This window comes from Bos taurus, chromosome 3, assembly GCF_002263795.3.
Source record: "Bos taurus isolate L1 Dominette 01449 registration number 42190680 breed Hereford chromosome 3, ARS-UCD2.0, whole genome shotgun sequence".
In the NCBI taxonomy this organism is placed as follows: domain Eukaryota; kingdom Metazoa; phylum Chordata; class Mammalia; order Artiodactyla; family Bovidae; genus Bos; species Bos taurus.
This window is the reverse complement of record NC_037330.1, coordinates 60,046,702-60,061,300: the sequence shown is the minus strand read 5'-3', so window position 1 is coordinate 60,061,300 and position 14,599 is coordinate 60,046,702.

The window sequence follows — 14,599 nt, the reverse complement described above, 5'->3', positions numbered from 1 at the left end:
ACCATGACCACTTTGTCTTGGGTGACCCTATAGGGCATGGCTCATAGTTTCATTGAGTTAGAGAAGGCTGTGGCCTTCTCATGTGATCAGAGTGGTTAGTTTTCTGTGATTGTGGTTTTCATTCTGTCTGCTCTCTGATGGAGAAGGATAAGAGGCTTATGGAAGCTTCCTGATGGGAAAGACTGACTGAGAAGGAAACTGGGTCTTGTTTTGACAGGTTGGGTGTGCTCTGCTGCTGCTGCTACTGCTGCTAAGTCGCTTCAGTCACATCCAACTCTGTGCGACCCCATAGACGGCAGCCCACCAGGCTCCTCTGTCCCTGGGATTCTCCAGGCAAGAACACTGGAGTGTGTTGCCATTTCCTTCTCCAGTGCATGAAAGTGAAAATTGAAAGTGAAGTCACTCAGTCATGTCTGACTCTTAGAGATCCCATGGACTGCAGCCCACCAGGCTCCTCTGTCCATGGGATTTTCCAGGCAAGAGTGCTGGAGTGGGGTACCAATCTTTAATCCAATTTTCTGTTGATGGGTGGGGCTTTGTTCCCTCCCTTATTTGACCTGAGGCCAAACTATTGTGGAGATAATGAAAATAATGGTGACCTCCTTCAGAAGGTCCCATGCACACATTGCTGCACTCAGTGCCCCCAACCCTGTGGCAGGCCACTGCTGACCCACACCTCTGCTGCGGACTCCTGTACACTAACGGGCAAGTCTGGGTAAGTCTCTTGTTGGGATCGTTGCTCCTTTCTCCTGGGTCCTGATGCACACAAGGTTTTGTTTGTGCCCTCAAAGAGTCTGTTTCCCAGTCCTGTGTAAGTTCTGGCAGCTCTATGGTGGGGTTAATGGCAACCTCCCCCAAGAGGGCTTATGCCATACCCAGGTCTGCTGTACCCAGAGCTCCTGCCCCTGCAGCAGTCCACTGCTGACCCGTACCTCCACAGGAGATACTCAAACACAGTTCTGGCTCGGTCTCTGTGGGGTCTCTGCATCCTGGTGTGCACAAGGTTTGTTTGAGTCTCTGAATGTCTCTGGCAGGTTTGGGGTTTGATTCTAAACACAGTTTTGCCCCTCCTACTGTCTCGTTGGTGCTTTTCCCTTGCCCTTGGACATGGAGTATCTCCTCAAAGTTGCTCCATCAACAGATAAATGGATAAAGAAGTTGTGGTACATACATACATTGGAATAACTCAGCCATAAAAAAAAATGCATTTGAGTTAGTCCTAATGAGATGAATGAACCTAGAGACTATTGCACAGAGTGAAGTAAGTCAGAAAGAGAAAGATATCATATTCTAATGCATATATATGGAATCTAGAAAAATGGTACTGAAAAATTTATTTACAGGGCAGCAATGGAGAAATAGACATAGAGAATAAATTTATGGACATGGGGATAGGGGAGGAAAGCGTGAGATTATGGAAAGAGTAACGTGGAAACTTACATTACCATATGTAAAATCAGTAGCCAACAGAAATTTGCTGTATGGCTCAGGAAACTCAAATAGGGGCTCTGTATCAACCTAGAGGTGTGGGGTGGGAAGGGAGATGGAATGGAGGTTCCAAAGGGAGGGGATATATGTATACCTATGGCTGATTCATGTTGAGGTTTGACAGACAACAAAATTCTGTAAAGCAATTATTCTTTAATAAAAATATAAATTAATTAAAATAATAATAAAAAAATAAAAATAAATAAAAGAGTCAGACATGACTGAGTAACTGAACAACAACAATTCAGTAAATGTTTCTGAAAAAAATTGCTACTCATATGAAAAAATTTCGTATTTACCTACTCCATATATTCAAAATAGAGTCAATTCACTAAGAGGGAAAAACTCTAAAAATACTTTAAAGAAAACATGAAAATAATAGGTTTTATTTTATGTGAGGCTGAGGATTTTGGATTCTGTCCTGTAGGTTGAGGGAGACGTTGGTGTGTTTCAAGCATAGGAATGACATGCCTCATGGAGAATGACAGTGAGCTATTGTGAACTTAATCAGATGATAACAACAATTGCAGCTCCTACTCTGTATGAAATTTTGTTGCTGATGCAAATCACACATCCCTAATGCTTTGCATGCAATTTGTTCATCAAGCTTATGTTTTTATTCTCTAAACCTACTAAGAAAATTATCAGAAACTGTTTCTTTTTAACTACTAAGGCCAGCAATACACCTTCATGCTCCTATCTCAAGGTTATAGTAACTCTTCAACCCATGCCAAGATTTGGTCCTCAAGCACCTTGATTGCCCCTGCATTCCATGCTGCTGCTGCTAAGTCACGTCAGTCGTGTCCAACTCTGTGCAGCCCCATAGACAGCAGCCCACCAGGCTCCTCCATCCATGGGATTTCCCAGGCAAGAGTATTGGAGTGGGGTACCATTGCCTTCTCCGCTGCATTCCATAGGATAGTATAATTAATACTATAGTCAGTTTTGTTGATGATGTCATGATGATTTGTCTGGTATGCAGGAAGTAGAAACTCTTCTAGACACTTTGGTAAGACGTATGAATGTCAGGTGGTGAGAAATAAAGTCACAAAAACTCAGAGGCCTGACACTTCAGTGAATTTCTAGGGCTCCAATACTTTGGGGGACACACTAATCTACCCCTTTCAAAGAAGTAAAGGACAAATTGTCTCTGGCCCCTTTATTTCTAAGAAAGAAGTGTAACAATTATTAGGCCTCTTTGAATTTTGCAGGTAATGCATATATTCACTTGGGTATACTATTCTGAAGTATTTACTGTGTAATGGGAAAAGTTGCCAATTTTGATGCAGTGTTGAAGAAATAAAGGTTCTGAAATGCGCCAGGCTGCCACATAAGCTGCTCTGCTCCTTGGGTCATGTGACACAACAGACATGATACTTAAAGTATGTGTGGCAGGCAGGCATGCTGCATGGAGCCTTTGACAGGTGTCTATAGATGAATTACAAGGCAGACATTGAAGATTTTGGAGGAAAGCTATGCCACTGTCAGCACATAACTAACTTCTTCCAAAAAAGACCATCTGGTTTGTTATTGAGCCCTTGTAAAGATGGGATATTGACTTATCCTGAATCACACTTTCATGCAACGTAAGCTGCCTATTATGAACCTCTAAGTCATAATATTGGACATGTATAATAGCACTCTGATGGAAAATACAAGTGGTATATATGAGACCAGACTTGAGAAGTTCTTGAAGGAATAGTAGTTTGTGTCAACAAGTAACCCGGGTTCAAGGCCCTATAGTTGCTATAGTTCCTTCTTCCTTTTACAGGGTGTTTTCCATTGCCAGTTAACTTAGGGGAAAAAGAGCTTCATTTTACATTTGGTTCTGCATGGTATCTGACACACAACAAAAGAGGACTGTAGACAATTTAGCGCTAGTGTCCCATTCTGGAGAAGCCTTGAAGGGAAATCCTTCCAGCAGGCAGGACTTCAACCAATGTACTTGTTTTTTGTATTCTTCCTTGAATACCAAATGTAGAAATCTACTCTAAATCATGGTCAATGGCTAATAATTTTGTTGGGTGGTCAGGGAAGTGATAGAGACACAGCTGGAAAACTGGTGACAAGGAGATCTGGATAAGAAGTCGGTGGATAGATGTTTTTGAAAGCAAAGATATTTTTGTCCTGCTGCTGCTGCTGCTAAGTCGCTTCAGTCGTGTCCAACTCTGTGCGACCCCATAGAGGGCAGCCCACCAGGCTCCCCTGTCCCTGGGATTCTCCAGGCAAGAATATTGGAGTGGGTTGCCATTTCCTTCTCCAATGCATTTTGTCCTAGGTACTACTAAATGCTTATTAAAGAAAAAGCTCAGCAGAAAGTTCTGTTAATTATCAAGTGGACAAGATGACCAATTCTGTAGCCATCACTCAATCTCTTTCCCTAGCCACTACATCTTTGCCCAGTGCAATCATGACTGTCCAAAGCAGCAAGAATTTGCTAAGCAATAGAGACGTTTGATCAACCCAGCTGAGGCTGGGTTGGCAAAGTAATCTACCAACAGTAGGGAGCCACTCCCCGTGAAAACCACAAAAAATCCTGATTGATCACATTGCCTATTTCTCTCATTGAAGATAGAACACTTTGTTTTCATTGTAATAGATACTTATTCTGACTATGGATTTGCTTTCCCTGCCTACAGTGCTTCTGCCAAGGCCATTACCTATGAATGTGGAAAACACCTTATTCATCAACATTATATTCCACACAACTTTGCTTCTCACCAAGGAGTTCACTTTATAGCAGTACTTCAACAAAGTTTTAAAAAATAAGTCAGTGGAAAACTACAACAGCCCAACATAGCCAGGGCTCCTAAAGACAGACCATTTAAGAATGAAAATCTGAATCACCCCACCAAAGAAGGAACCATGAACTGCCAAGCTACTTGCTCTGGGCAAATAGGTAGCCAAAGGAGATACTATACAGCTATAACTATGTGACTAGTTATAGAAAGGAACAATATAACAGTTATTAGTATTTTTCATTATGTTTGATATGAATATGTTTGTGTATATATTGACTAAACTTTTCCCCTTCTTCCATTCCTCTTTTATCTAACATAAGATGTTTTAATAATAGTCTGATATCTTAGAATTTAAGTTATAAGCTAACAGAAGTGTGTGATTCAGCTAGAAAAGAAATACACAAGATCTATTAAAATATATGAGGGGAATTTTCATCTTCTTTATAAAAATGGTTTGCATAACAGGAGATATTTGCATCATGCTTGATTGGTGTTTGATTTTGCTGTCTCCTAAAGTTTAAGTATAGTTTTAAAGAAGTGTGGACAAAATACCAGGTCTCCCTGGTGGCTCAGATGGTAAAGAATCTGCTGCAATGTGGGATACTTGGGTTTGATCCCTGGGTCAGGAAGATCCCCTGGAGAAGAGACAGGAGGTGACCTGTGGTGTTTTTACTGTTTCAGCTTAGTCAAGCTGGATCTGTTTTTCCTGATAATCCCCTTCCCTGTGTAGTACCAGGTTAGGAATGGTCACAAAAGCAATTTGCTTAAAACTTATATGACAGAAAAAATTTTAAGCTGCCACTTTAGTGTTCTAAAGTTTGGTGTAGGGTGTCAGGGAGTATGGAAGCTCACACTCGTTGTTACTGATCTTCTAGTTAACCTTGTTGGTGTGGGATACTTCTGGAGCTTACAGCTTCTCCAGCTGTCCCCAGATCTCTTCTCACTGTCTGGGGCCAGGTATGTCTGAAACTCCACCATAAAGAACACCAGCTTTTCCAGTAGGTGCCTTACACCATTGAGGTTCCTGGTATCCTCACAGAATCCAATTTATTATCATGGATTCCATTTATATTTCCAAGATGTAGTTTGTCCTTATTCTCCTCTCCCCTCCCTGCTCACATCGTTCTCAAACAATTCTCTTCAACTGCTGGTCCAGTTAACCTACACTGACTTTGGTCCCAACACCAGGTATAAAGGCCATATAGGCTGGCATAAACTTCCTGGCTAGCTTCTGCATTTGTGTAAGGCCTATATAATCCATATAATAAATCTCTTATGCTGTATAATTCATAGTGGCTTTTCTTCTCTGAATTAACTTGGTTGATGCAGAAACCATAGTAACTATGCTGGCAAAAAGTAACCGACATTTTTATTTAGCATTTACTTAGCTCAGACGGTAAAGCATCTGTCTACAACGTGGGAGACCTGGGTTCGATCCCTGGGTTGGGAAGATCCCCTGGAGAAGGAAATGGCAACCCACTCCAGTATTCATGCCTGGAAAATCCCAGGGACCAAGGAGCCTGGTGGGCTACAGTCCATGGGGTTGCAAAGAGGCAAACACAACTGAGTGACTTCACTTGCCTCAGTTATGCTTAAGCACTTTGCATGATTTATCCCATTTTAATCTTTTCAACAGTATCAGAAAGTAGGCACTAATTTCTCCCATTTTACTGATGAAAGAGATGAGGGTTAGACAGTTGATGGAATAGAAGTGCAGCGCACCTGATCCAGCACGAAGACTGGCCTTGGAAGCAGTCTGTATCTTTGACTCTAGAGTTGCATCTCTGTACTTATGCCCCACTCATCTGCACATTTCTCCTGTCACTTTCTCAGTTTAGCAGACTCTAATTACTTCTGAAATTTCCAGAACTAGACACAGCCTATGACTTTGTGCCTTTAAAGACTTGTTTTGTAGAATACTTTACCTAGCCTTCCAGACATTATCAAGGTTCTTTAGGCCATGACCCATGCGCTACTACATGGTCAACTACTTGCTACCCCAGAGACATACTGGCTTAAAAATACCATCCTAAGAGGATGCATGAACTAAAAATTCATGAACCAGACCTCATTTTCTTTATTTTGTAGAATGTTTTTTTAGTTATTAATTCTGGCCTGGAGAATTCCATGGACTGTATAGTCCATGGGGTGGCAAAGAGTTGGACATGACTGAGTGACTTTCACTTTCACTGCATGGAAAAATTATATATAATGTCCTTTCTAAAAGCAGAATGTTTTTCTCTAGTTGAATTATAATATTCCAGATATGTTGGTATATTAACACTGTTCCTTGCCTTGATATTTCTAGAGAAATAGATTTATCCAAATTTTCTTATTCTAGAAATTGTTATTTTTCTATTTTTCCCAATTATTTAAGCCACTTTTATTATCTAAAAGATAAAAGTGGAAACTTTTGGTATTTTTAGAAAAACAAAAAGCTATATAAATTACTTACATATTCTGTCAATTTATTTCTTGAAGAAGCTAAAAAAAATGAACTTAGCTTTCAGAAATTAGATCCAGCAAGTCCAAGAAATCACAAAATCACCACTCTGAATCATTTTTCTTATAAATATTGTGTGTGTGTGCTCAGTCCTGTCTGACTCTTTGTAACCCCATGCATGGACTGTAGCCTGCCAGGCTCTTCTGTCCATGAAATTTTCCATGCAAGAATACTGGAGTGAGTTGCCACTTCCCACTCCAAGGGATCTTCACAAACCTGGGATCAAATCAGGGTCTCTTGCATCTGCTGCATTGGCAGGCAGGTTCCTTACCACTAGCACTACCTAGGAAGCCCCCTTATAAATGTGTCTTTAACTGAACTCTTGACCTGTTAAGCCCAAAGAATACAGAAATTTTATTTCATTCAAAAACTATTTTTCATCAATTTAGCAAAGACTTTGAGATTATGGAGATGCAAGTTGTCCTAAAGTAGTTGACATAATACTGCAAAAAAAAAAAAACCTTCAAAAGCATTCTGTTCTAGTTAACTTTAACGAGTATCTACATTAACTAAAACCAAAACTTTCCTGCCTTTGCAATTGTCCTCAGACCTGGAGTCACTCAGTCGTGTCCAACTCTTTGCGACCCCATGGACTATTGCCTACCAGACTCCTCCATCTGTGGGATTTTCCAGGCAAGGGTACTGGAGTGGGTTGCCATTTCCTTCCCCAGGGGATCTTCCTGACCCAGGGATCGAACCCAGGTCTCCTGCGTTGTAGGCAGACTCTTTACCATCTGAGGCACCAGGGAAGTTAACTAAAGCCAAAACTTTCCTGCCTTTGCAATTGTCTTCAAACCTAGTATCACACACACATACACACTCCACTCTCACACACACACTCCCAAAATGATGAGTAAATCAGTCTTTATGCTTATTTTTAAGCTTCAAAGAAAATGTTATTTTAAAAATACACCAAGGCATGAGTCCAGAAAAGACATTATATTGATTGTTCACTGTCATATTCTGTGTGTTCCCTCAATGAGACTATATGTGAGGCTTCTCATTTTATCAGAACTGCAATACTAATCAAAAGAAACAGATATATGCCATTAAATAAACTACAAATGTTACTTGGTGTTTCTGATTTACTTTACTAAATTGAAAGCCTCAAAAAGAAAGTATAGTCTCTGAACCAATCTAATCTGCAAATATAGTATGAATCATGTTCCTAAAGGAGAAGTTTTATCATTGTATTCTCCTTTCCAGATGCCATAAAATGCTCTTTAAATATCAGTTCAATTCAATTAAAATACCTCATAAAAGCCATCAGGCCCTCTGGAATTGAATCCCACACAAGTTACTGTCTTCTGTATTCTAGCCCCACATTTTGTACTCCAACCCCAGTTAGGTCTTCTTATCATTCAGGCTGTTCCCACCACAGAAAGTTCTTCTCTAATCCCTCCCTTATATAACTATGTCATTTAAAATATATCACTCTTGGATCTTCTTCCCTGTGGAGCACCAAAATCTAATATTTCTGAGCAACTGAAGTGAGGCTATGGAATTTGGAATTAATTTTATAATCACTGAGAAAAAGACTTTAGGTAATTAAGCAAGGGAATACATAATAGGCTTAAAAATTTCCTGTCTATACTTTAATAATGTGACTTAAGTAAAAGGAGGTGTTTTTGAGAAAATGATTTAAATTCTGAGCTAAAGTAAATAGGTGGCTCAAGGGTAAAGAATTCGCTTGTGATGCAGGAGATGTAAGAGAGGTAGGTTTGATCCTTGGGTTGGGAAGATCCCCTGGAGGAGGGCATGGCTACCCATTCCAGTATTCTTGCCTGGAGAATCCCATGGACAGAGGAACCATCAGACATGATTGAAATGACTGAGCACAGCACACAAAGTAAATAAATAAGAATTTGTTCTAGACAATGATTTAGAACATATGAAAAGATCGTTTAAGCAATCTTATTGGGAATGTAAAGCAAAGTTTGTATTTAACTATGTTACCAATTTTCTTATAACAGATTATTTCTTAATATAGTATCTACTAACATTCTAACAGTATTTATCAAACTAAAGTTTTGACTGAATCACAATGAAAGCATTGAAAGAGGAATCAGGGGAATAGTACTGGCATGAGAATTTAATCTTAGTAGTTACCCTGGGGGAGTAATAAATCAATATATCAAGGTTAGGTATAATTCTTCGGAAGGTTTATATTCTTCTAAAAAATTTAGTATCTGCTTTTGCTTGTCCCTGTTCTACCTGATACGTGTCATGCTGGTACTGACCCAGCCTCCTCTGAGGAAGTATTGATCAACAAAAAAGACATGACTCCATTGTTAGGGCTAGTACTTGCATCCTCTTGAGTTATCAGGAAGCAGGACACAAACATTCTTTTTATTTCCTAAGGAGTATAGCAGATGGTGAAGAAAGAACAAATAGAGGAGGGGTGGGGGGCAAATTTTGGTCTGTTGACAGAATTTGAAGGAGAGACAATTTCGGATGCAATATGCAGTGAGTTGTCTCCCTAAAAGTCTTCTACACGTGTTTCATGGAACTCTTGCCAGGTTCTTAAGTGTAATGATAAAGTCCTGTAAGAGACTTGTACATTAGGTGCAATAATTGTTCTAACTTTTCACGTGAGCTCTAGACTCATGTATGTGGTTGTCTCCTTGACATGTATACTTGGGTGTTTAATGGTCATTTCTAAATTTCAGTTCAGTTCAGTTCAGTTGCTCAGTCGTGTCCAACTCTTTGTAATCCCATGGACTGCAGCACGCCAGGCTTCCCTGTCCATCACCAACTCCCGGAGGCTACTCAAACTCCTGTCCACTGAGTCAGTGATGACATCCAACAATCTCATCCTCTGTTGTCCTCTTCTCTCCCGCCTTCAATCTTTTCCAGCATCAGGGTCTTTTCAAATGAGTCAGTTCTTAGCACCAGGTGGCCAAAGTATTTCTAAATTTAATGTGTCCAAAACCTAACTCTTGATTTCCACTCTCCTTTCAGTGCCCTCTAAATCAGCTCCCCTTCTCTTCCTTGGCCTTACTACATTTAATACATTTCAAGTTTTATTCTTTGAGTTACTCTGTCTAAAAATCTATGTGTCTTCCTTGGTTCCATTCTTCCTCTCACGTCATCCCATTGATTCCTCAGCAAATCCTGTTATTGATTTCTAGTTTCATGCTATTATGCTCAGGAAAAATACTTGGTATGAATTCACTCTGCTTAAATTTAAGATGTGTTTTGTGATTGATCATGTGTTCTATCCTGGAGAATGTTCCACGTGTACCTGAGAAGAATGTTCATTCTGCTGCTATTGGATAGAATGTTCTATTTTGTCTGTCAAGACAATCTAGTATCACATATGGCTCAATTTCACCATTTCATGGTTAATTTTCTATCTGGTTGATCAATCCATTGTTTAGAGTGGATACTTAAGTCCCTTACAATTCGTGCATTGTTGTCTATTTCTCCCTTCAAATCTGTTAGTAGCATTTGCTTAATATATTTAAGTGTTCTTATGTTGGGTGCATTATGTTTACAATTGTTTTATTTTCTAGATAAATTGACCCTGTTATTATACAATGACCTTCTTTGTTGCTAGTTATTGTTTTTGCCTTAAAGCCTATTTTGTCTGATAAAAGTATAACTTCCCCAGCTTTCTTTTGGTATCACTTCCATGATATACCTTTTTCTATCCCTTCACTTTGAACCCATATGTGTTCATAAAGCTGAAGTGAGTCTCTTGTAGGCAGCATATACATGGGTCTTGGTTTTTTTTTTAATCCATCCATCTACTCTATGCCTTTCAATTGGAGAATTCAATCCACTTATGTTTAGAGTAATTATTGGTGAGTATGAAATTAAAAGATGCTTACTCCTTGGAAGGAAAGCTATGACCAACCTAGATAGCATATTCAAAAGCTGAGGCATTACTTTGCCAACAAAGGTCCGTCTAGTCAAGGCTATGGTTTTTCCAGTGGTCATGTGTGGATGTGAGAGTTGGACTGTGAAGAAAGCTGAGCGCCAAAGAATTGATGCTTCTAAACTGTGGTGTTGGAGAAGACTCTTGAGAGTCCCTTGGACTGCAAAGAGATCCAACCAGTCCATTCTGAAGGAGATCAGCCCTGAGATTTCTTTGGAAGGAATGATGTTAAAGCTGAAACTCCAGTACTTTGACCACCTCATGCAAAGAGTTGACCCACTGGAAAAGACTCTGATGCTGGGAGGGATTGGGGCAGGAGGAGAAGGGTATGACAGAGAATGAGATGGCTGGATGGCATCACTGACTTGATGGACGTGAGTTTGAGTGAACTCCAAGAGTTGGTGATGGACAGGGAGGCCTGGCGTGCTGTGATTCATGATTCATGTCCGCAAACAGTCGGACATGACTGAGCGACTGAACTGAACTGAGAGTTAATACACCACATTACAATCTTAGAGTATTCTAAATTTGACTATATATTTACCTTTATCAATGTGTTGCATTTTTTCATATGTTTCATGTTACTAATGAATTCCTTTCATTTCAGCTTGGAAAACTCCTTTCAGCATTTTTTCAGCCCTTCTCTTTATTTAAAAAGTTTTTTAATTGAAGTATTATTGATTTACAACATTATATTAGTTTTACATTAGTGTATAGCAGAGTGATTTTATACTTTTATAGATTATACTCCATTTAAAGTTATTATAAACTATGGGCTACATTCCCTGTGCTGTACCATATATCTTTGTAGTTTATTAATTTTATATACAGTAGTTTTTGCCACAACCCTTTACCTCCACCTTGCCCCTCACCTCTCCCCTGTCCCCACGGGTAGCCACTAGTTTGTTCTCTAAATCAGTCAGTCTGTTTCTGTTTTGTTATATTCACTTATTTGTTTAGTGTTTAGATTCCACATATAGGTGATAACATTCAGTATTTGTCTTTTTTTTTTTTTTCAGTATTTGTCTTTCTTTAACTTATTTCACTAAGCATAATACCCTCCAGGATCATCCACGTTGTTGCAAATGACAAAATTTTTTTTTTTTTATAGTTGAGTAATATTTATGTATGTATACACCTCACCTTCTTTAACTATTCATTTGTTGCTGGACACTTAGGTTGATTCTGCATTTCAGCAATTGTCAATAATATTGCTATGAACATTGGGGTGCATGCATGTAGTGGGGTAAGTGTTAAGGTACTCGTACAAAAATAGAAACATAGATCAATAGATCAGAGTAGAAAACCCAGAAATAAATCCACACACTTATGATCAATTAATTTACAACAAAGGAGGCAAGCAGACACAATGGGAAAAGACAGTTTCTTCAATAATTGGTGCTTGGAAAACTGGACAGCTCTATGTTAAAAATAAAAGTAGGACATTTTCTAATGCCATATACAAAGTAAACTCAAAATAGATTAATGACCTAAATATAAAACCAGAAGATCATAAAACTCCTTGAAGAAAATATAAGAGGAATATCTTTGACATAAATCATGGCAATAATTTTGGATCTCTAACCTAAGAAAGAGGAAACAAAAGCAAAAATAAACATATGAGATCTAATTAAACTAAAAAACTTTTGCACAGCAAAGGAAATCATCAACAAAACAAAAGATAACCTACTGAATGGGAGAAAATATTTGCAAACAACATGATTGATAAGCGGTTAATATCCAAAGTATATTAACAGCTCATACAACACAATGCCAAAACAAAAACAAATAAAAAAGTGCACAACCTCATTAAAAAATGAGCTAAAGGCCTGAACAGACATTTTTCTTAAGATATATAACAGGCACATGAAAAGATGCTCAGTATCATTAAGCATCTGAAAACCAAAATCACAATGAGATAACACCTTACACTGTCAGAATGACTATCATCAAAAAAATAACAAATAACAAATGTTGATGAGGATGTGGAGAAAAGGGAACCTTAACACACTGTTGCTGGGAATATGAATTGGTGAATTGGAGCAGCCACTATGGTAAACTGAAAACCACAATCACAGAAAACTAACCAATCTGATCACATGGACCACAACCTTCTCTAACTCAATGAAACTTAGACCATTGCCTGTAGGGCCACCCAAGATGAAATGGTCATGGTGGAGAGTTCTGAAAAAATGTGATCCACTGGAGAAGGAAATGACAAGTCACTTCAGTATTCTTGCCTTGAGAACACCATGAACAGTATGAAAAGGCAAAAAGATAGGACACTCAAAGATGAATTCCCCAGGTCAGTAGGTGCCCAATACGCTACAGAAGAAGAGCAGAGACATAACTCCAGAAAGAATGAAGAGACGGAGCCAAAGCAAAAACAACACCCAGTTGTGTATGTGACTGGTGATGGAAGCAAAGTTCAGTGCTGTAAAGAGCAATATTACATAGGAACCTGGAACATTAAATCCATGAAACAAGGCAAATTGGAAGTGGTCAAACAGGAGATGGCAAGAGTGAACATCAACATTTTAGGAATGAGAGAACTAAATGGACTGGAATGGGTGAATTTAACTCAGATGACCATTAAATCTACTACTGTGGGCAAGAATCTCTTAGAAGAAACAGATTAACCATCATAGTCAACCGAAGAGTCTGAAATGCAGTACTTGGATGCAATCTCAAAGCTGATAGAATGATCTCTGTTCATTTCCAAGGCAAACCATTCAATATCACAGTAATCTAAGTCTATGCCCCAACCAGTAATGCTGAAGAAGTTGAAGTTGAACGATTCTATGAAGACCTACAAGAACTCCTAGAACTAACACCCAAAAAAGATATCTTTTTCATTATAGGGGAATGTAATCCAAAAGTAGGAAGTCAAGATATACCTGGAATAACACACAAATTTGCCCTTGGAATATAGAATGAAGCAGGGCAAAGACTAATGGAGTTTTGCCAAAAGAATGCACTGGTCATAGCAAATACCTTCTTCCAACAACACAGGAGAAGACTCCACACATGGACATCACCAGATGATCAATACCAAAATCAGATTGATTATATTCTTTGCAGCGAGATGGAGAAGCTATATACAGTCAGCAAAAACAAGACTGGGAGTTAACTGTGCCCCAGACCATGAACTCCTTATTGTCAAATTCAGACTTAAATTGAAGAAAGTAGGGAAAGCCACTAGACCATTCAGGTATTATCTAAATCAAATATCTTATGATTATACAGTAGAAGTGACAAATAGATTCCAGGGATTAGATCTGAAACACAGAGTGCCTGAAGAACTATGGACACAGGTTCCTGGCATTGTACAGGAGGCAGGAGTAAAGACCAGCCCCAAGAAAAAGAAAGGCAAAATGGTTGTCTGAGAGGCCTTACAAACAGCTGTGAAAAGAAGAGAAGCAAAAGGCAAAGGAGAAAAGGAAAGATATACCATTTGAATGCAGAGTGCCAAAGAATAGCAAGGAGAAAAAACAAAGCCTTCCTCAGTGATCAATGCAAAGAAATAGAGGAAAACAATAGAATGGGAAAGACTTCAGAACTTTTCAAGAAAATCAGAGATACCAAGGGAATATTTCATGCAAACATGGCCTTGATAAAGGACAGAAATGGTATGGACCTAACAGAAGCAGAAAATATTAAGAAGAGGTGGCAAGAATATACAGAAGAACTGTACAAAAATGATTTTCATGACCCAGATAATCATGATGGTGTAATCACTCACCTAGAGCCAGACATCCTTAAATGTGAAGTCAAGCGGGCCTTAGGAAGCTTCACTATGAACAAAGCTAGTGGAGGTGATGGAACTCCAGTTGAGCTATTTCAAATCCTAAAGGATGATGCTATGAAAGTGCCGCACTCAATATGCCAGCAAATTTGGAAAACTCATCAGTGGCCACAGAACTGGAAAAAGTCAGTTTTCATTCCAATCCCAAAGAAAGGCAATACCAAAGAATTCTCAAACTACCA